Source organism: Euprymna scolopes, chromosome 1 (genome assembly GCF_053919585.1).
Source record: "Euprymna scolopes isolate OS-2025 chromosome 1, ASM5391958v1, whole genome shotgun sequence".
NCBI lineage: Eukaryota > Metazoa > Mollusca > Cephalopoda > Sepiida > Sepiolidae > Euprymna > Euprymna scolopes.
Window position 1 is genome coordinate 130,452,944 of NC_136482.1, and position 22,592 is coordinate 130,475,535.

At 33.6% G+C, this 22,592-nt stretch overlaps 2 protein-coding genes across 3 annotated transcripts in view; one reads left to right on the forward strand and one right to left on the reverse strand.

The window, feature by feature from the left end:
• Positions 1-9,568, reverse strand: part of LOC145268716 (uncharacterized) — a 90,609-nt gene extending 81,041 nt beyond the window's left edge. The window contains exon 1 of one of the 2 annotated variants that reach the window (XM_080124469.1): positions 9,192-9,568. The gene's annotated coding sequence lies outside the window, so the exon portion shown is untranslated. Of the gene's footprint in view, positions 1-8,320; positions 8,914-9,191 lie in introns of those variants that run through there. The other variant, XM_080124306.1, reaches the window with a different exon arrangement.
• Positions 1-22,592, forward strand: part of LOC145268859 (uncharacterized) — a 93,261-nt gene that overhangs the window by 34,437 nt on the left and 36,232 nt on the right. The window lies entirely within an intron of this gene.

Consider the following 22,592-nt stretch of genomic DNA (forward strand, 5'->3'; position numbering starts at 1 on the left):
AGAGAGACAAACAAACCTTCTCCTTCCACAAACTGTGGAGGGTCAATTGCATAAGTTTTTTTTTTCTGAAAAACTCAAGACAAGGCATGCAGCCACTTGATGTAAGGAGCTAATAAGAACGAAAAATTATAGTAAAGACAGGAGATTCCTTGAAATGACCAAGAGTATCGATAGGAGGAAAACGGTCAGCAGGAAGAGAGTTCCACAAGCTTGTATTTCTTAGAAAGAAGCTACTGGAATAGGAAGCTGTATTACAATAAGGTATAAAAACAATAAATTGATGGAGATCACTCGTTCAAGTTGAAAAAAGGATGCAGAAAAAGACCACAGAATTCTGAAGAACACATGTCGTTCAAGTATTTATGTAAAAGAAAAAAAAAAGTCAAATAAGTAATCAATTTCGTTTTTGCAATTTTTTAGATGAGGATTCCTTGTATTATTTCGATTTTTCAGACTACTGTTCTCATCTTGGATATTATTTTCACAATAAGTTAGCAAGTACATAAACAATACAACCAATGTGAACAAACATCTTACTGCCAAACTCCCCACTCGGCATGATCCTCTATAAATTTAGCTCTATCACAGCAGCCCTTTGCTTTGGTGGCAAAAATAATAATTCTGAAATGAAACATTTTACAATTTCCACATGTTAGAAGCATACAGGTCAGCACAGAATTTAATTCTAATGCTTTTTTTTATATATAAGTTCTGAACTTAAGTAATCCAGACTTTTTTTTTTTATCACAATAAACTTAGAATAACAAAGTGAAGCTACCTCTTCCCCAAAGTGTATGGAAAAGAATCATTAATTTTGTGGAAAAATATTTTTAGATAATCCTGCTTTTATCATCGCAACTGACAATCTACAGACAAGGACTCGTGAGTAGGTTTCTCACTTATATACAACTTTGATCAATGCACATTGGATTTTTATTTACTGTTAATCTAATGTTTATTGGAATCGCCTAATCATGTTGATATTAGATGCTGTATAGGGTGGCTGAACAGCACCACTGTCAAAAGGCATCCCTTCCCTCCGCTAGTCTGCGAGAGACTGAGTAACGGTCGAGAACCCATTTCAGCCCTTCGATCAAACACTTTTGAGAAAACAGTGTGGATGGGGTTCGGAATATTGAGCAACAATCTATTAATACGATAGCGTGTGTGTTATTTTCTGTGTCAGGTTTACATCCGGGTCGTTTAATTGTTATGTACTTGCATTACTTGTCATAAATAATTTTACCAAGAATTCTTCATAAGTTTTGGTTTTGGTTTCGATTATAGCTGATGGCACTTAAGTCTTCTATTTTTTTTATAAATAATTTTATCAAGAATTCTTCATAAGTTTTGGTTTTCAGTTTCGATTATAGCTGATGGCACTTAAGTCTTCTATTTTTTTTATAAATCATTTTATCAAGAATTCTTCATAAGTTTTGGTTTCGATTATAGTTGAAGGAACTCAAGTTTATATATATATTAGGCACCGCCAAAAATGGCCGAAAAATCAAGTTGTTGTTGTTATTGTTTTTTAAAACGAAATTACATTTATTAAAATCCATTATTTCTGAGTGACTTTTTTTTTCCAGAAAGATAAAACCCTGAATTTTATCATATAGTAAGCAGAATAATGTAAAACTTTTTCTATTTTTAATTAAATTTTAAATGTTAAATTTTCCCCAAAAGTTAACAATTGGCGTTTTTTGTTTTGCACAAAAAACGTATATAAATAGTTAAAAAAAAAAAAAAAAAACGTTTTTGAAAGAATTAATTTGTTTATTTCTTGTCTAACTAAGATTTAGGGTAATTTTCTATGAGAATATGCAAAAATATTATAATATAAGTACCTGGATTTCAAATAATTCCACTTATTCATATAGGCAACCAGTTACTTCGAGTCGATTTGATTACTGTTTACATTTGTACTTGATAAAAAGCAAACTACGGAAGACCAAAAAGCCAAAAAAAACCTTATTTTTCAGCGACGAAAATTTCAATGTATTATTAACGCTGATGCTGGCCAGTACCAGATGGGTGACCATTTGTAGGAGTTTGGTTTTTAATGTGTATGTGTGTGGGGGTCAGGCTCTCCAAAATGGGGAGATGGGCAATTTAAAGCAGAATAAAAAAAATTATTTCAGCGCGTTTGGTCCACCGTAGTCGAAAGGCGGCAAACATTTCCAAACTTGATCGAAAAAATAATGATATTTTTAACACAAAGGGCACAATATTTATCAATTTTTTTTTTGTATCGATTCTTCAAAGCATGCCCTGTTTAATAATGGTCATGCATTATTCGGCTCGCTAAAAAGAAATTGTTAATTTATTTATCAAAGATTTTAAAATGGCTTTTTTCGTATAAATACTTAAAAAAAATTTTTTTTGTTTTGCTTAACTTAAATTAATTATTTTACTTAACATATTCACCGAATTTCACACTTTAAAACTCAAAAGCGGGATAATTAAACACAATCGAAATTCTGATATTCAGACATCAAAATAAGGTATGCAAACAAGTTTTTTTGTTTTGTTTTTTTTAATCTATAATCCCGTCCCTTACAACAACATAATATGTTTTGTTCAGTTTCAGATGATTATTTTAAGCATATTTGGAACCCCCTCAAAACAAGGGGGGGATTGTAAGCAAAAAATATATATATATAAATATTGTTCATGAAAAATAAGTACAGTTCTAAAGTTCATTCTTCTTCTCTTAATAATCGCTGAAAATTTCGTATTGATTGGATAATTACCTGACTTTTGGTAGATTTTTAAAAAGACGGTCCATCAAAAAGTACTTACCTGCCCCCCCCCCAAGTTTTGGCGGTGCCTAATATATATATATATATTTTTTTTTTTTCATAAGTTTTTATTTGTTTCGATTCAAGCTAATGCACCCAGGTCATATGGATATATATTTTTTTTTTTTTTGAAATCGCAACTTTATAATATATAAAAATCGATAAACATTAACTCTATAATAATATATACAAAATCTGCAAGAATTAAAATATTATATTTAAGCGTACTTTACGACCGGACTTTGCCAGGGGTTCATACTAGCTTAGCTTAGATAAATACTTTTGCAGTTTTAACAAAAAAAACTACAATAATATCAGAGCGTCTCCGTTTATGCTGAACATCTACAGAATGCCAACATCAATATATTACATATGAACGAGTCGCCTGAGGAATTTCCACAGGTCCCGCTAGTGAATTCATGAGCGTCTGAAGGGAGAAAAATAGATGGAGGATCATAGCCATCAATGCCTGTACTAGGCAGGGCATGGAATTGGAATCGAAAATAAGATATGTGAAAACCAAAACGAATTTGGTATTATTGTAGATGAGCAACCGAAATGAAGGCCCTTCCCTAGAAATAAATAAAGATTCTGCATTCATAGGCGATTATGTACGAACACCCTAAGAATCTTGGAAAGTAAAACAATTATTTTAGAAGTTAGAGTGGGGGTACAGTTTTGCATTTCTCTTCTTCATGTATCAAGTCTTTTCACAGATATCGATGATCATGGTTCACTAGTCCCCTCTGCACTCGAACCATTTCATCATGATGTTCTTTAAAGTATAGTAACTATAGTAGGTTGCAATTACTTGCTATAGGAGCAGTGTTGATACAGAGCGGATAGTTGTAGCCATGGTATGATAGTCTAGTGGTTAATGATATGGACTGACGACCTGAGTGTACCAAGTTCAAATCCAGTTCGTTCCACAAAAATCACTTTTACTAAGGATGTTGGCAACTGCTGTAATCCTGGATGCCTTTCTAGAACAAATTCTGTCTACAAAAATATCAGGAAAACCAATGCCAACAATAGAATCTTCAGATTCCTACGATATGATGATGACGATGATGATGATGCTTAACACAATGACGAATTGACCGATTTCAGAAGAACCATCATACTGTTCAACAGTTTATCCATCCGTCATTATCCGTGACTTCACGTACCCTGATTGGAGGCCTAAGTGGGTACTCAACCTTGCCCAAGGGATTCCCATACTGGTTAGTGGAGGGAAGGAGGCACCTTACTGCTCCTGTTAGTGGAAGTGCTTCCACCCCACCACTCTAGACAGCGCCTAGTATTCCCAAATGGTCATCCACCTAGTACTGGCCAGGCTGATTGTTACTTAACTTTGATGATCTGATGCGAACCAATGTATCAACGCATATCAATTTAACATAAAATAAACACCGATTCCCATGCCATTCCCACATTTTAGAACAGTTAGCTTTCTTTTGTTTTGCTAGGAGGAGATAAATTTTGCATGTTTTTTTGTTTGTTTTGTTTTGGTAGGGGGGTAGTGTCTATTTTTTTTAAGCAATTGTGTGTGAGTTACCAATTTTTGGAGTGGGGCTTGCTATTCGGACTTAGGGTTAGTGGTAGGTTTAATAGAGGAATTTTTTTTAGAGGGTGCTTGCCACTTGGACTTAAGGTTAGTAATAGGGTTATGGACCAAGGGTTTTATGATACGCACTAGCTCAAACTTTATATTTTTTTTAGGATTTTGACATGCTGAATATTTCATAGCATATTTAGTATTATATATGAAATATGAAAAAAAAAATGTCAATTTAAATTAGCAGATATACTAGTATTATAGGTTTATTTCTAAAATTGTGAAATATTTCTGTGGATAGACGGTATTCATAAAAAAATGGGAATCTGAACTAGGTTAAATAAAAAAAAGTCTTAAAAAATTTATTGAAAATAATTTTATGGTACTCATGCAGAGTCATCCGTGCTGAAATAATAATGTTATTATTTAAAAAGCCGACCACTCTCTGGATTAACACCAAATTTATATTTTAAGACATAATTCGTGTTTTCACAACAAAAGTAAAATAAGGGGGTGCTTGTTAAGATGAAGTCGACAGATCGATTTTTTAATATGTGGTTTTAAGCAAAAACAACAGTACTTGTTATGATAAAAATAGTACTATACCAGAAAAGTACGAAAATTTATCGAGTGGAAAATTACTTAGAGTTAAAAGTATTTTTTTTACAGAAAATAAGGAGAAATTCAAGATTGTGAGGACAGGGGGCATCTCCCTTTTCGCGGTTTCAGACCACAGCGATGGACTTAAAAAGGAAAAAAAAATAGAAAAACAGAATAGTAGTTGTTCTACTCGATGAATTTTCGTAAATTTTGGATATATTACTATTTTCGACATAGTAATTAAGTAAGTAGTTGTTTTAGCTTAAAAACACATATTAAAAAAAAAAAAATCGATCTGTCGACTCTTAACCAGCCAGCACCAATAAAGATTTTTCTGTATTTTTTGTTGTTGCTTTAGGTTCGATTCCAAATATGAACCCAATATTTTTATAACTCATTAAAATGCATTGCTTTTTATTACACCTTGTTTCCATTCGACATTTTTGGAGTCAATCATGTCACCATATCAGTAATAAGCCTTTCCTGGTGCCACCATATCAGTAATAAGCCTTTCCTGATGCCACCATATCAGTAATAAGCCTTTCCTGATGCCACCATATCAGTAATAAGCCTTTCCTGATGCCACCATATCAGTAATAAGCCTTTCCTGATGCCACCATATCAGTAATAAGCCTTTCCTGATGCCACCATATCAGTAATAAGCCTTTCCTGATGTCACCATATCAGTAATAAGCCTTTCCTGATGCCACCATATCAGTAATAAGCCTTTCCTGATGCCACCATATCAGTAATAAGCCTTTCCTGGTGCCACCATATCAGTAATAAGCCTTTCCTGGTGCCACCATATCAGTAATAAGCCTTTCCTGGTGCCACCATATCAGTAATAAGCCTTTCCTGATGCCACCATATCAGTAATAAGCCTTTCCTGATGCCACCATATCAGTAATAAGCCTTTCCTGATGCCACCATATCAGTAATAAGCCTTTCCTGATGCCACCATCATATCAGCAATAAGCCTTTCCTGATACCACCATATCAGTAATAAGCCTTTCCTGGTGCCACCATATCAGTAATAAGCCTTTCCTGATGCCACCATCATATCAGTAATAAGCCTTTCCTGATACCACCATATCAGTAATAAGCCTTTCCTGATACCACCATATCAGTAATAAGCCTTTCCTGATACCACCATATCAGTAATAAGCCTTTCCTGATACCACCATATCAGTAATAAGCCTTTCCTGGTGCCACCATATCAGTAATAAGCCTTTCCTGATGCCACCATATCAGTAATAAGCCTTTCCTGATGCCACCATCATATCAGTAATAAGCCTTTCCTGATGCCACCATCATATCAGTAATAAGCCTTTCCTGATGCCACCATCATATCAGTAATAAGCCTTTCCTGATGCCACCATCATATCAGTAATAAGCCTTTCCTGATGCCACCATCATATCAGTAATAAGCCTTTCCTGATGCCACCATCATATCAGTAATAAGCCTTTCCTGATGCCACCATCATATCAGTAATAAGCCTTTCCTGATGCCACCATCATATCAGTAATAAGCCTTTCCTGATGCCACCATCATATCAGTAATAAGCCTTTCCTGATGCCACCATCATATCAGTAATAAGCCTTTCCTGATGCCACCATCATATCAGTAATAAGCTGATGAACTAATTTCAAAAGCGTCTTTACACAATTGATTATTTTACGCCAATACGCTTTTAAAAATAGATGTATACTGATTTCGAAAATAGTTATCTAATCTTCATGTATATAAGTTAAGTGCGCATTAATACGTTTATTATCCACATAAACTAATTAACCGATCATTACAAATTTGAAATCACAGCTATTAAATGTAAGGGATAGTAATGTATGCTATATGTAGTTTTATGCAAGGGAGGTTGAAAGGGGATGGAAGCTTTTCGTGAAGTTCTCCTTTTTTTATTTATTTATTTTTTGTACTTATGCAAAACAGAAACCTTGCTGAAATAACGTCATTATTTAGAAATCCATTCTTATAACATGAGAGGGGGGGGGCTTTCTAACTATCCTGTCCTTTCACCTTATACAATTCAGTAAACAAACCAAAAAAAAAAAAAAGGTGCTAGTGCAGAGAGTGATCCGCGCTATTTTTTTAAATCGTATTTCCAAGTTTAAGGTTGAAGTATAGAATAGGTACAAAACACCCTCCCCTCCCCATGTTAAGAATAGCTTTTTAAATAATAGCGTTATTATTTACGTCCAGATCACTCTCTGCACTAGTACCCGGAAAAAAAAAAAAAAAACGTTTGTGTGACATTTTAACAACAATTAATAAATATGCGCCAAATGTCAATTTTTTCGCCGCATGAATACAAAACTTTTAGTTAACAACAATAAAAAAACAAAAAAACACTCAAAGTAATACAGATACTCATGCCATGCAGAGAGTGATCCGTGCTGAAATAATAACGTTATCATTTTTAAAGGCCATTCTTAACATGGGGAGGACATGGTGTTTTGTACATATTCTGGATTTTAACCTTACAACTGAATAAAATTATACTTTAATTAAACTTGGAAATACGATTTTAAAAACTAACGCCGATCACTCTCTGCATTAGCACCGTAATGTAATAACACAAAACATTATCTGAACATTCATTGAATTAAAATAAAATTAAGAAAATTCTGAAACGAATAAAAGTTGGTATTATCTGAAAATGTATGACTTAACATTTAGCTTTGGAACAGTCATTATTGGAATGCGTATAACTTTTTTTTTTTTTTTTTTTTTTAGAAAATGAATTTTTGGCGCTTCTACACTATTAGGACGAAAATTTGAAGTTGATAAATGGAGTTTTCAGATTTAAAAATTTTTTTTAAAAAAACAATGGTTTCTACTGATTTATTGTCAATTCTAATAAATTATAATGTCAGTTTCCAAATTATGCAGTCGAAATTACCTGAACATTACTGAATTATTGAGAAAAAAAAATTGTGTTAGCGGGTGAAAAATTGCGACCATCTTGTTTAAATAGAAACGGAAAATTACCTCTCTTTAGAACTCTCCCGTGTCTTACGATCATTTTCATTAAATTCTTTTTTTTTTTTTTCTTTAATAGCTAATTATTTTCTACCTTATCGATTTTCGTAATTTTTGGATAATAATCATCTTAAAAATAGCAGGAATACGTAGATACCATTTTTTTTTTTTTTTTTTTTTTCATATAAAATTCAGTTTTACTATTTCCGAAATCTCATCCTAATAATGTAGAAGCCCTATTTTTTCTTTACAAATTTTAATTTTGGAAACAAATAAAATTATTATTAATAATAATCGAAGAAAATATTTGGGTTACGAATTTTCACAAAAATCTATTTTTTAAAACATGAAAGTGTTACTTACCTTTTTTTGTTTTCTTGTTAATAAATGTGTCGATATATTTTTTTTTCGAGAATTTCCAACAGGTGGTTGTTTTGAATATTTTAAAATTAAAAAAAACAAAAGCTAAATCATTGAAGAAAAACAAACTAATTTGATGTTATCCTTGGTAAATGAAATTAACGTTATTAATCCAATAACTTTAACACAAATATAAGTTATTTTTTAAATAATTTGTGTGTGTTGTAGGAGGGTTCGAAGCTGACGATCGTTTTATTTGTTTTGTCAGAAGATAAAAATATGGGAATGGTAGATTTTGTTAACTTCCTTTTTAAGCTAAAAAAAATAGAAATTAATAATGACTAAAAAACTTGGGAAGTTGTTCTAAAAAAAAAAAGCGGATAAAGAATTTCCTGGTTTAAACATTAGCGTTAAATGTGTTATTAGCGTTTTTTCTAATTGTTTTTTTGTTTTGTTTTGTTTTGTTTTGTTTTGTTGTTTGGGTTTTTTTTTTGGGGGGGGGTGCGCATAAATTGAAAACTTAAGAAACAGATCAAACAATTTGTTGCACTAAACTTACAGGATACCAAAGGAAACAAAGCCACTCCTCTTAAATCAACAAAAAATGGGAGGAAGAAAAGAAGAGAAAAGCTGGGATAGGCAAGATCCGTTAAAAAATGTAAACATTACTTACGTTTTTATAAACATAAATAAAATAAATAAAAAAGAAAGAAAGAAAACTTCGTAAAAGTTTTGCGGTGGAAAACGAAAAAGTTGCGGAATTATGAAAACGGAAATATACATATTTAAAAAGATAAATTTGGAAGCAAACTAAAAATATTTAAAATTAAGAGGGGGAAAAAGATAGATTTTCAAAAATATAAACCTTACTCACTTTTTTAAAGTTTGTCCTGCCACCAAATAAAGAACTTTGAAAAGTTTTGGTAGAAACTGGCAAAAATTGTTGAAAATTGGAATTGTGACAAACGAAATAGGAATGTCCTTATCGTCGTCTGTGCTTTTAAGAAAGCTTTTTGAATTGTTCTTTTATATCCCGAATACGTAAAATGAATAATATTTAAGTCAACTCCACCCAAAGTTAAATAATAAACAAACGAAAAAAAAATAGCTGAAAAACTGGTTCAGTTCGTGCTTTCACATATAATAAGTTCGAATAGCTATCATCAATATTAGCTCAGTAAAATTACGTAGAAAGACTTGGGACAAAGGCTAAAAAGCAACCAACACACAATCAAACACGAATTCAATTCTGAAACAGAAAATGAAACATCTTCATTTATATTTTGTAGTTTTAGCATTGTTGTAGATTAACACTGCCGCTAAATTTCTCCCACTCCCAAAAAACATTGCGGAAAGAAAAAATAAAGAATTTGATTCGAACTTCTCCTATAAAACATTTATGATGGAAAGAAGATATCGTACACCAAAAATCACGTAAATTGATCAAGAAGTTTTATTTTTAATAAACAAGATCATCTTAAAGCGAATTTGAAATTTTCTCCATGCTAAGAATAGCTTTTTTAAAAAAAATAAAAACTCGCAACTTTGAATTGTTTAGACTTATCTCCCTTGTTCCTTCAACCTGTTTTCAAGATGGCGCCGTGAGATCGTCGCTCGTAGTTGAGCCATACAATTTGATTTCCTCATTTAAAAATAAAACTATTTGATCAATTTGTACGTGATTTTTGATGTACGATATTTCATTTCCGTCACCGGCACGTATACCATACAAACTTTTATTCAGAGAGGAGGTAATTCTGGGCAACTACCGAAAAAAAAAGACAACATTATTTTAGGATTTAGAGTGAGAAATTAGTTTCACATATAAATGTGACATAAAACGACCCCCTATTTCTGGACTATTCTAACATTTTAAGGCAGTGAACTAAATAGTTTTACCACTAACCCTAAGTTTGAGTGGCAAGTTCGTAAAAGTACATGCAATCACTTTAAAAAGTAACTTCCTAAAAGTAAAACGCACATCATTTATCTCCTATAGCATGAAAAAAAAAAACGGTTAACTGCCTTAAAATGCTATAATGACTCGGAATTATGATATTATTTTACGTAAGTTGATATGCCAAACTGAGTCCCCATTCTAAATTCTAAATGTTTTTTCTTTCCTTTGTACAGGACAGTTAAAAGTCAATTTAGTCAATAATATCACATCGTCAAATATCATGATATAATGAGTAAATGATAAATGGTAAAAAAAAAAAAATGAAAAAAAAGTGCTCAATACTACAGTAGAGCAAAATATGTTTTTATTACCGTTTTTTGGTCTGCTTAGTTACACATGTTTCCACTACCAAATCGAATTCATGATCCGATAGTTTCGTCAGACGTCGCAAATTGAATCTGCGGAATCTGACGAAACGTGGATTCAGTTTGATAGTGGAAACGTATGTAACTAAGCAGACGGTAATAAATAAATAAATAAATAAATAATTATTATTGTTATTATGATTATTATTATTTGATGGGTCAACGAACAATGTTCTGAAGAGATATAATTTATGAATCGATTTTTAGTATTTACATCAACAGTGCTCAATACATGAGTAGAGCTAAGTAGTAAGCTATAAAAATATATGTTGCAAGTATGTGTGTGTGTGTGTGTGTGTGTGTGTGTGTGTGTGTGTGTGAGAGAAAGAGAGAGAGAGAGAGAGAGAGAGAGAGAGAGTCAATTTCACGATTTTATTGACGTCATGCAAATACGGAATATTTTAACCGAATTTTTAACATAGGAGGAAATACAGACCGGGGCACGGGGCAGCTCATAGGCGAAAAATGATGTCAGAATTCATTGCTAAAATTAGATCAAAAATTGCTCTTTTAGTTTTCACAAACTCATTGTAATAGTAAGCAGCGTGTATCTATATATTCGTCTCCCCACGAGGCAAACTTAGACACAATGTCAGTTTTTAATATAGTGAAAAATCCAGTCCTTCCCTCGACTACCTAATAGGAATGACAGACATTTAATCTTAGATATGAGTAAAATATAGTATCTGTTCTGGGATTGCACTTAATTTTTTTTGCCCTCAGTCATTGAAAGAGAAATCTTTGTAGATTGAGGCTATTTTAATTTTTGTTCCAATTCAGAGTGGCCTCTTTTGAGGGAGCTAGGTTTCCTTTGCATCGAAAACGAATTTTGTGCCTCACTCTGTTCTCATGAGGAGACAAGTAAATGGAAACTTTGGATGGGAACAATAAATACTTGTATGACTCACAGGGATGAGAGCATCAGGAATAAAACTCATCTACACCCTGAAAGTAGAAGGTAATACCTGGGAAAATGGTCTCCTAAGATGGAACATTTTGAATTATTTGGTTGCAAAAAATACAAACGTACAATTTCATAAATTAAGCACAAGGCGCTCAAAAATGTCGCAGTGAAGGGGTCATTTTCTGTCTCACCTTCTCTTAACTGGACACAGAAATTGGAATTTTAGGAAGATCTTTATCATCAGCAACCAAACTTGTGAAAAAAAAATCCAAGTGCAAAAAATACATACAGACAATTGCATAAAGGATATCTCAGTTGCAGTGTCTAAAATAACAAGTCATTGTCTGGCATTCGGTAGGATGCCCCATCCCAAACAAAAACAAAGTGATGAGAAAAAAATCAAGAGAGAATTTAAATGCCTACTAGACACTTGAGGGTCGCGGATCTCTTTATACATTGGTTTGTCAGCATAACCTGGCATAAGGATACTTCATCCTAAAAGTAAATCATAACTAAATATTCAAAATAACATGACGTATTCAAAACCCAAATAATCAATATGGCTACCTCACACTGGCATACAAGAAGAATGGTGCACCTTTTCGATGCGATATTGTCTCTAGCTGGTTACTCCACCAGATTAGATGATTTTTTGTCCTGAAATTCAATAAGACCAAGAGACCACAAGAAATATATATTATAGCACAGTTAACTGGTCAATTAGTGAGAGGAAAATTAATGTTTTTTTCGCTTGTTTACTAACACAACGTTTGAGAGATAAATAAGAATTTAATGGAACACCCGGATATCTACGTATCTCACGTAGAGATCAAGTGCTTTTCCCAAGAAGGAATCTTTTGATTCCTGAGAACTTTGATTGAAGTAAACAGAAACATCAAGCGTATCAATTAACTACTAAACACCATCCTTGGGTTTTTCTATACAATGGTTTGTCAGGACAACCTGTCATAAGAATACTTTGTGGCAGCTGAATTTCGAAGCAATCAATACAAACATTAAAAAGCAAATGGCTCTAATTGCTAAACTCTTTCCTTTTCTGCTTTGTTGGAGTTCGTTTTCCTCCTCACTCCCCAAAGCAAGGAAGTTTTCACATAAAAGTGTGAACTGGAAATATTTTCAACCATTGAAAATCGTTCCAAACCCTCAAAAGTAGCATGTCTATGTGAAAGTAGTAAGCCAGTCCTAACTTTCAAAATCCTGTAAGATTTGCTCAATAATATCAGTTTTTTCCAGACTTCATCAACAACACCTTGACTAGGATTTCAAAACATCTGCTCAATATCTACCCTCTCCAGCCGTTGGTTGGAGGAGACAGAAAGGACTCAATTACTCACATACAAGCTTTGCATATTTCTACACACTAACAAGAGTCAGGCAAACAAATTTGGGAATATTTTATTGATTTGAAAATATAGGTTCTTTTTTTACAATTGTCATAAATTTTAACCATAGAATAGTATTATAATCTTTAAAAAGCCTGCAAATTTGTATGTAGTTTCTTCTCATAGAACTAAAGATATGAGCATTTCAATGAATTAGATCACAGATTGATGAATCTTGTCGTATCAAGTCTTACAAAATATTGGGGGAGGGTAATATTTTTATATAAAACAATCCCAGCCAAATAAAATTGCTCAATAGAGCAAATTAATTTTTAAAAAAAAATGTTTTTTTTTATATTTAAATTTCATTCAGATAATATAATTTTTCAAAATAAAAATTGAATATTTGAACAAAGAATACAATATTCAAAGTAATCTCCTTAATCCATGGTTTTTGGATGTAGGCTAATCACCTCAGAGGAAAGTAATTAGCAAAATATTAAATATAATTTTGCTATTCAAAAAATATATTAAAGATTAAATCTTTTTAAGGGACATAGAGAAAGAAAATAAGGGTTGAAACAAAAAAAGGATATGAAACTTTGGTATCCAAATAGAATAGTAATCGTTGAATAGAATGGGAAGATGTTATGTTGAAGATTTCGCCATCGAAAGTAAATTTCAATTCTGTCCGATAAAGCATCCAGAGTAACAGGTAATAATCCTTGGGGAATCGAGAATTTTAGATTTATTCTGTCTCATTTTTTGGTGTTGCAAAATCCGGAGAAAGATGTTCTTTTTTAAACGGTATAATCAACATGAATATTTCAATTAGCTAAAATATGATAAAATCAACAAAATAGGTATTTAAAATAGGTTAAATCTGTTATTTTAAGATTAGATTTAAAATAAAGATTAAAAAAAGTAGAGATTTGAAAAATAAAATGTAAATTTAAAAAAAAAGCTTAGGCACATTTTTTTGAATCTCTAATTAAATGTAGAGAAAAAAATAAAGATAAACTAAAAGATAATTAAATGGCTAATTGAGAAAGCTAAAATAAAATAAACTATGACATAATTAACTGGCTAATTAAGGAGACTACAATAAAGATAAACTATAACATAATTAAATAATTAATTTGGAAGACTAAAATAAAGCTAAACTATCACATAATTAAATCATTAATTAGGGAAACTGAAATGGATATAAACTATAACGTAATTAAATAATTAATTTGGAAGACTAAAAAAAGCTAAACTATCACATAATAAAATAATTAATTAGGGAAACTGAAATGGATATAAACTATAACATAATTAAATAATTAATTTGGAAGACTAAAATAAAGCTAAACTATCACATAATAAAATAATTAATTAGGGAAACTGAAATGGATATAAACTATAACATAATTAAATAATTAATTTGGAAGACTAAAATAAAGCTAAACTATCACATAATTAAATCATCAATTAGGGAAACTGAAATGGATATAAACTATAACGTAATTAAATAATTAATTTGGAAGACTAAAAAAAGCTAAACTATCACATAATAAAATAATTAATTAGGGAAACTGAAATGGATATAAACTATAACATAATTAAATAATTAATTTGGAAGACTAAAATAAAGCTAAACTATCACATAATTAAATCATCAATTAGGGAAACTGAAATGGATATAAACTATAACGTAATTAAATAATTAATTTGGAAGACTAAAAAAAGCTAAACTATCACATAATAAAATAATTAATTAGGGAAGCTGAAATGGATATAAACTATAACATAATTAAATAATTAATTTGGAAGACTAAAATAAAGCTAAACTATCACATAATTAAATCATTAATTTGGGAAACTAAAATGAATATAAAATATAAAATAATTAAATAATTAATTTGGAAAATTAAAATAAAGATTAACAATAACATAATTAAATGGCTAATTGGGAATACTAAAATAAAGATAAATTATAAAATAATTCAAATAGGCAATTGGAGAAACTAAAATAAAAATCAACTATAACATTATTAAATAATTTGAAAGATGAAAATAAAGATAAACTATAACATGATAATAACATATGATAAATTGGGAATACTAAAATTAAGATAAACTATTATAAATTTATTGATTTATTAAGGGGACTAAAATAAAAAAATATACTATAACATAATAAAATAACTTATTTGAGAGACTAAAATAAAGGTAAACTAGAATATAATTAAATAGGTAATTGTAGAGACTACAATAAAGATAAACCATAACATTATTAAATGGATAATAAGAAAGACTTAAATAAAGGCAAGGGAGACTATAACATAATTAAAAAATTAGTTTGGGAGACTAAAATAAAGTTAAACTATAACATAAATAATTAATTAGGGAGACTTAAATGGAGCTAAATTATAACATAATTAAATAATTAATTGGGGAGACTAAAAAAGGCAAACTATAACAAAATTAAAGATTAGAAGGTAAAAGTCTTGTGTGAAAATGATATCCTTATTTTAAGGTTGGTGTTTTAACTGGCAAAGTTCGCCTTATTTAAAAGTCCCATGAGGAAAGTAATTCGTTGTTATTAATTAGAAAATGTGCAGAATGGGTTCATCTGTGCATGAGTGTGATTTTGGAGTGCCAGCGTGGCGTGTGTAATTATGGTTTTGACGGCTTTGATACAACGACGGTGTTATGAAAACGAGAGGCATGTTCTCGTGTGACATTGAAGCGAGAATTAGGGAAAAAGAAGGGAAGAAAGAATGTTTGATGCGTTTTTATACATTTTGGACCGGCTCCAAAACAAGATTGTTACTAATGATGTTTCAGTTTTTAGAAAAGCGTTAAAAAGACAATCTTCTTAATTTTCTCATTGGTCGCTTGTGTCACGTGATACTGTTGCCAACTACATCCGCCAGAAATATGTTCATTTTACTTTTGTTGTTGTGAGTAAAAGCGTGTGGGCGTATTTGAAATTATGAAGAACTTATTTTTGTGCAAAATGCACGGGGAAATTGAAATGAATACACGTTCATTTATTTGCATGCAAGCATGCGTGCGTGTGTGTGTGTGTGTGTGTGTGTGTGACTGCACAAAAGTGAAGTATAAGTTTGGCTTATAAATTTATGTAAAATGATATCATAGCATTTTAAAGCAGTTCACTATTTTTTTTTGTTTGTATTATTGTTATGGGAGAAAAAGTATGTGAGTTGCGAGACAGTTGTTCCTATACCATAAAATTTTATATTCTTATCTAAAAATAAAACTACGTGATTGATCAATTTACGCGATTTTGTGAACACAATATTTTTTTCCGTCATGGGTTCATACATCATACACATCTCTCTAAATTTTTGTTTCTTAATATAGGGCAAATTTTGGACAAGCATCAAATTTTCACAAACTAAGTCACTGATCTAGTGAGAGAATCTGAAACAAAACAAACTCTGCTGAAAGTCAATAAAGCATTCTCTTTCTTTCTCCTCCTTTTAAATGATCGTGTACTCACGTAAAGTCTCTGCAATATTCTAAGTTAATAATTGTCTGTATTTTTGAGATGAGGTGTTTTCATTGATTGAGATTGTCGGACTGACTTCCTCATCTTGGTTGTTATTGTCACAACGTTTCGGCCGTTTTGCCCTCCGGCCTTCGTCAGGTGAACCGTTTGTTAGGAGTCTCGAACCCAACCCTTTATTATTATTACGGGGGTACCGTGTTCGGACTCCAACTAGGCTTTGGGACATAGTTGCTGATTCTCTGTTTTCAATGTTACTTTTTCACTGCCTTTGTTCAGGATTGAACTCAGCACCTTTGGGTAACTGTAAACTTTGATACAACGTCTAGGACCACTCGGCCATATGTCACTATGTCCCAAAGCCTAGCTGGAGTCCGAACACGGTACCCCCGTAATAATAATAAAGGGTTGGGTTCGAGACTCCTAACAAATGGTTCACCTGACGAAGGCCGGAGGGCAAAATGGCCGAAACGTTGTGACAATAACAACCAAGATGAGGAAGTCAGTCCGACAATCTCAATCAATTCTAAGTTAAGTAAAGATTCTCAAGCTTAATTCGACTTCGACTTTTTCATTACACAAATAAAAAAGTGAGACTTGTGATTGAAATCAGTGGGCATTCCACATTTTGCTTAGTTTTTGTTTGGAAAGTTGTCTGCATCTATACCTATCTACCTACCTATCTATCTATCTCTCTCTCTCTCTATATATATATGTGTGTGTGTGTGTGTGTGTGTGTGTGTGTGTGTGTGTGTGTGTGTGTGTGTGTGTGTGTGTGTGTGTGTGCGTGTGTGTGTGTGTGTGTGCAAAGAATGTCCACATTCTATTATGATGTTGTCCGCTATTGAAAAACTTTTGTTTTTTTTCTTTTCATGGTTATCGTCCCAGGTTTTTTCTGTAACAATTATAAATAAAATAAAACCTTTTTTTTCCGTGAGTCAATGTCTCTGCTTAATGATTTGGCCACATACTAACCACTCAGCTTACAGGAGGAATTGATTGCATCTGTCCCTGGAGAATTTCTTTCATCTCTTTGGGAATCGCAGTCAATCAGCAGAGAGAACCTTGAAAGCAATGAGGAAAGACACCTCTCTCTCTCTCTCTCTCTCTCTCTCTCTCTCTCTCTCTCCTGTCTCTGTTCACTGGACACTTCAACATAGACGAACTTCACCTGATGATAACTGTTGACCAACTTTCAATAGACCAAAGAACTTGTAGGGAGAAGGGGCATCGACCGGCCTCTGAATTCATGATGGTGATGGACGCATAGGTTGAAACTCCTTTCCCTAACAAGAAAAACAATAAACGCATCAGTAAATAGCAACAATTCGAGAATAAATTCTAAAACTCAAAATAATAAATTTTATTTAACCAGAAGTAGTTTATTTTTTGTAAATGGGAGATATGCAATTTCTATTCAATTCTGAATAGAATTCATGATCTCCCATGAAATTATTAAGTCCATGAAATAAGATGGGAAATATGCATTTTTATAAGATGAAAATCAAGAATCAAGTGAAAAAAATGATATTTGTGTAATTGTAAGGATATTTGCTAGAAGTCTTTCGTGACTGAGGAAATCATTATTGTCAACATGTTTTATGAAAAAACACTGCGAATGAAGGTATGCCAGGAAGATAGGAGTTTTGCAAAGAAAAATATTCGTTCTTTGTTGTTTTTGTGACCTTCATTGGTAAATGATTGAGTAATGTTTGAACTTAGTATTCTTAGCGATGCAGTATTTACGTTTTCAGATGGAGTCCAACACATGTGATAATCATGGGCAGTGGCGATGGTGACTTGCGGAGGCGTTGCTAAGACTAGTTTGTTTTTGGTGTGGGTTAGGCCTTTTATATTAGCTTTCTAGAATGTTCCAACTCATTCACTGTCTACATACGCGTATAGACAAAAATATAGTCCCATGGATTTGTGTGTCAAAAGACCTCATTATAATCACAATTCTACGGACCGACAGAACTGCATGGGTGAACGGTGACAAAATCAACTTCTTCCTGAAATGAATTCCAGCCAAAGAGATTCTTCTGATTACATGATGAACGACTTGACTACAAACTTTCAACTTTTCATTTTCTCCACTTGGACACTGTCCAACTTTCTTCCACCGAAATAAACTCATTGTTTCGTTAAAAGAGGTTTTGTGTTTCCTTCCATGCAAACTTTTCATTTACTACTAATATGTAGATGTGCATCTCGCATCTCTAAATCCTCTCCTCCAGAAGAGGGAGTGATTATTACCTGCCGCTTGAGACACTATCACTTGTGAGAGATTGTCAAGAGTGGAGAGAATTAATAAAGGTTATTTTGGAAACTGGTCTTGAATCCTCTTTGTGGGTGCTCAACTACTCCTCACATTAAAGCGAGTTTGTCTCATAACTTGTCTTTGTGGAGAGACAGGTAAATGGAACCTTGAGACGATCAATGATAAAAAAATAAGGATGTCTGCATTGTTTGCCTATTAATTACAACTTGGTTGTCTTCGGATCCAGTTTCAACATATTCTTGTCATGGACCACCTCATAAGCAATCAAATGCATTTCATAGCATTGATCATAGTGTTCCTCATCATCCAGCCTCATTAACCATATTCTCAAATGGCTCCTGGCCTTTGTAAGTGATTAAGTAAAAGGGGTACTCTGGTAGCAACATGGTACTAAATTAAAAAATGAACTTTGGACATTAAAACTTTTACAATCAAAAAATGGTCTCAAATTCTTGGTCTAACTTTTCTTTCTTCAGGCACTCTTTCTGCCTTGATAGCTTAGAAAACAGACTTCGTAGTCCAGTAGGGAGATGATTTCTTCTCTTTCCTGAAAATTTCCAGAAAATTTTCTGCCATGTCCAATGATGGTTATCCTGCAGGTCATAGTTACCAAGGAACTGAAAAAAAAATGCAACAACAAAAACAAGAAAGAAGCAAGAAACAACCGTCTAGAAGATAAAATTGAAAAAAAGGTAAAAAAAAGGTTTAAAAATAAGATGTAAAATGTTCACTTCCATCTGCAACTGCTAAATCTGTCCATTTAGCAAGAGATCTTAATTAACTATAAAATAAAAACATTGAGAGAGTGAAGAATAGAAGAAGGAGAGACAGATAGAAAGAAGTCATTTACTGCGGTGCCTTTTACAATGGACTACCATATTATCTTTTAACGTGAAGACGAAAATAAGTCAACAAAGTTACTTTCCCTTAGTCATCGCAATATCTTTTTCTGACTTTGGGTAAATAAATCCATGTTAGTTCCTTGCAGATGACGAAAATAAAACTACGAATGTTCAATCAAAGTTCACCTGGCAATTTCTGTAATTTTGTCTCTTCAGTAACTGAGTTCCACCACCTTGCTCAGCCAAATTTCCTTTCTTATCGTGTACAGCGACCTCGATTTTCCATCTGTAATCCGGCTAAATTTAGCCTCTCAGCATTCCAACCTTGTGTATGCCATTAAACAAGTTCTTCATTCCTAGAAGAAATATTCTGTCTTTTAACATCAGATGCACGAATGTACTAATTTTTATGTCTTTATTGACATGTCTTCTTCTTCTTCAACTTTTTATAGTCTAGTCAGGATAAAACATAACCTTCACTTGGTTAACTTAATTCCAAACTTTCTTGATTTCCAACTGTTTTAAAGTCCAGTTAAGACTGTTTCTTATTTTTATGTCTTTTTTGACAGAGACAAAGTTCACACGTCCCGCACCAGTGGACGCCAAAACCTCAACTGAGAAAATAACAAAAATCTTCAAAAAACTAGCAAGAACTTCTCAAACCAATCAGAGAATACAATTCAGTCACATGATACAACAATCATCATTACATCAGAAATAGATATCTGACAGCATAGACACGGCACTGACCCTCGACACTAGCGCACAAATACATGTGTTTGGTGACTTTAATGTCCACCACAAAAACTGGCTTGGATTCTCTACTCACACAGATGCAGCGGGCAGCACAACCCATAGCTTCGCTATATCTCACTCCCTATCACAAATTGTTACGTTTCCAACCCGTTTCCCTGACCAGGAAGAACAACATGCATCACTTCTAGATCTGTTTTTGACCACAGTTCCCGATGACTGCATAACGAAGGCCCACAGCCCACTCGGGAACGCTGATCATGCAGTGATAATGGTTGAAATCGCCCTAAACTCTAGACCCAAAACTGAAGAGCCAGTGCTCAAAACAACGAGATATTATAATAAGGCTGACTGGGAAGCCATCAGGGAACTAATTAGAGATGCTCCATGGAAAAATATTTTCTCTCTCCCTGCTGAACAATGTGCAAACGAGACCACTGACTGGTTTAAAACTGCAATCGAAGCGCATGTTCCCATGCGGAAATTTTATAGTAAGCCCCACTCTCCCCAATGGTTTACGTCGACTTGTGCAACTGCCATTGCTCAAAAGCAGCATGCATACCGTAGGTTTAACCGACATAAGTCCAGTTCAAACAGACTGAAGTATATAGAAGCTAGAAATAACGTTAAGAAAGAAATAGCGACAGCTAAGAGAGAATTTACGGAAACCACTAAAAAGCGCATCGAAGCACAAAAACTAAGAACTCGAGACTTCTGAAAAATCTACAACAGTGTAGTAAATAATGGGCAATCAACAATTCCCCCACTAACCAACAATCACGAGGTTGTCTTCTCAGCAACCGACAAGGCTAACATGCTTGCCAGTCGGTTTGCCTCAAACTCCACACTGGACCCTTCCAACCACCCCCTACCTGACTTTCCTATGCGGACAGACGCCACACTAGACGATCTGAAAACCACCCTTGCTCAGGTGCATGCTATCATAAAAAACTTGACACCTCAAAAGCATGTGGACCCGATCTTATCCCAGCTGTGCTATTAAAAAGTGCTCAGCCGAAGTAGCTCCAGTTCTCTCCAAACTCTAAAACAAATGCCTTAATGAAGCTTGCTTTCCGGTCTGTTGGAAAACTGCTTCTGTTGTACCAGTATTCAAGAATTCTGGCGAAAGGACAGACCCATCAAATTATCGCCCCATTAGCCTCCTCCCACTTTTTGCCAAAATATTTGAGACCATAATTAACCATGCTCTAGTCCATCATCTTACAGATGCTAAACTACTGACTGACAAACAATATGGATTTAGACAAGCCCGTTCCACAGCAGACATCCTAACTGTGATCTCTGAACGTATATACCATTCACTGGACAAAGCTGGGGAGGGCAGAGCGGTAGCTCTAGATATATCTAAGGCTTTTGACAGGGTATGGTATGAGGGTCTCCTCAGTAAAATCAGATCATACGGTATCACTGGTAGAATACTTAACATAATTAAATCCTTCTTAGATAAGAGAAAAATCCAGGTTGTCCTCGACGGTCGTACATCTAAACAATATGATATAAATGCGGGGGTGCCCCAGGGTTCTATCCTTGGACCTCTATTGTTCCTGATATTCATAAATGACCTCCCCGACAACATTGCCTCTGAGATGGGTATATATGTTGATGACACTACACTCTATGGCAGGCACGACAGGAAGACGAATGAACACATTTCTAAAGAAATGGCAGAAACACTAGAGGAAGACCTCCAATCTGTAGTGGAATGGGGACAAAAGTGGTTGGTCGCATTCAATGCTGCCAAGACTAAACTAGTTTCATTCAATAATTACAAGAAACCCTCTCTACCACCCATAGCAATGGCCAACGACTCTTTATCTGAGAGTCCATCTTTCAAACTCCTTGGCCTAACGTTCACAGGAAACATGAGTTGGAACAATTACATTGAAGGCATTGCCAGGGCCGCTGCAAGAAAGGTGGGCTCTCTCTACCGTGCTAGAAAACTACTAACACCCGAAAGTATCCTGTACCTCTATAAGGCCACCATTCGCCCATGTATGGAGTATTGCTGCCACATCTGGGCTGGTGCATCTGCTACTAGTCTATCGCTCCTTGACAAGGTTCAAAAGAGAGTCGCAAACCTGATAGGCCCTGAACTGGCATCTAAGCTTCAGCCTCTGTCCCATCGACGAAATGTTGCATCCTTCTGCCTGTTCTACAAGTATTTTAGTGGCGAATGCTCTGACGAACTGTAATCACTTGTGCCCCCACGACGTGAGCACCCTCGACAAACCCGACAGGCTGCTAAATCCCACCCCCACACTGTAGAGATCCCTAGATGTAAAAGATCTT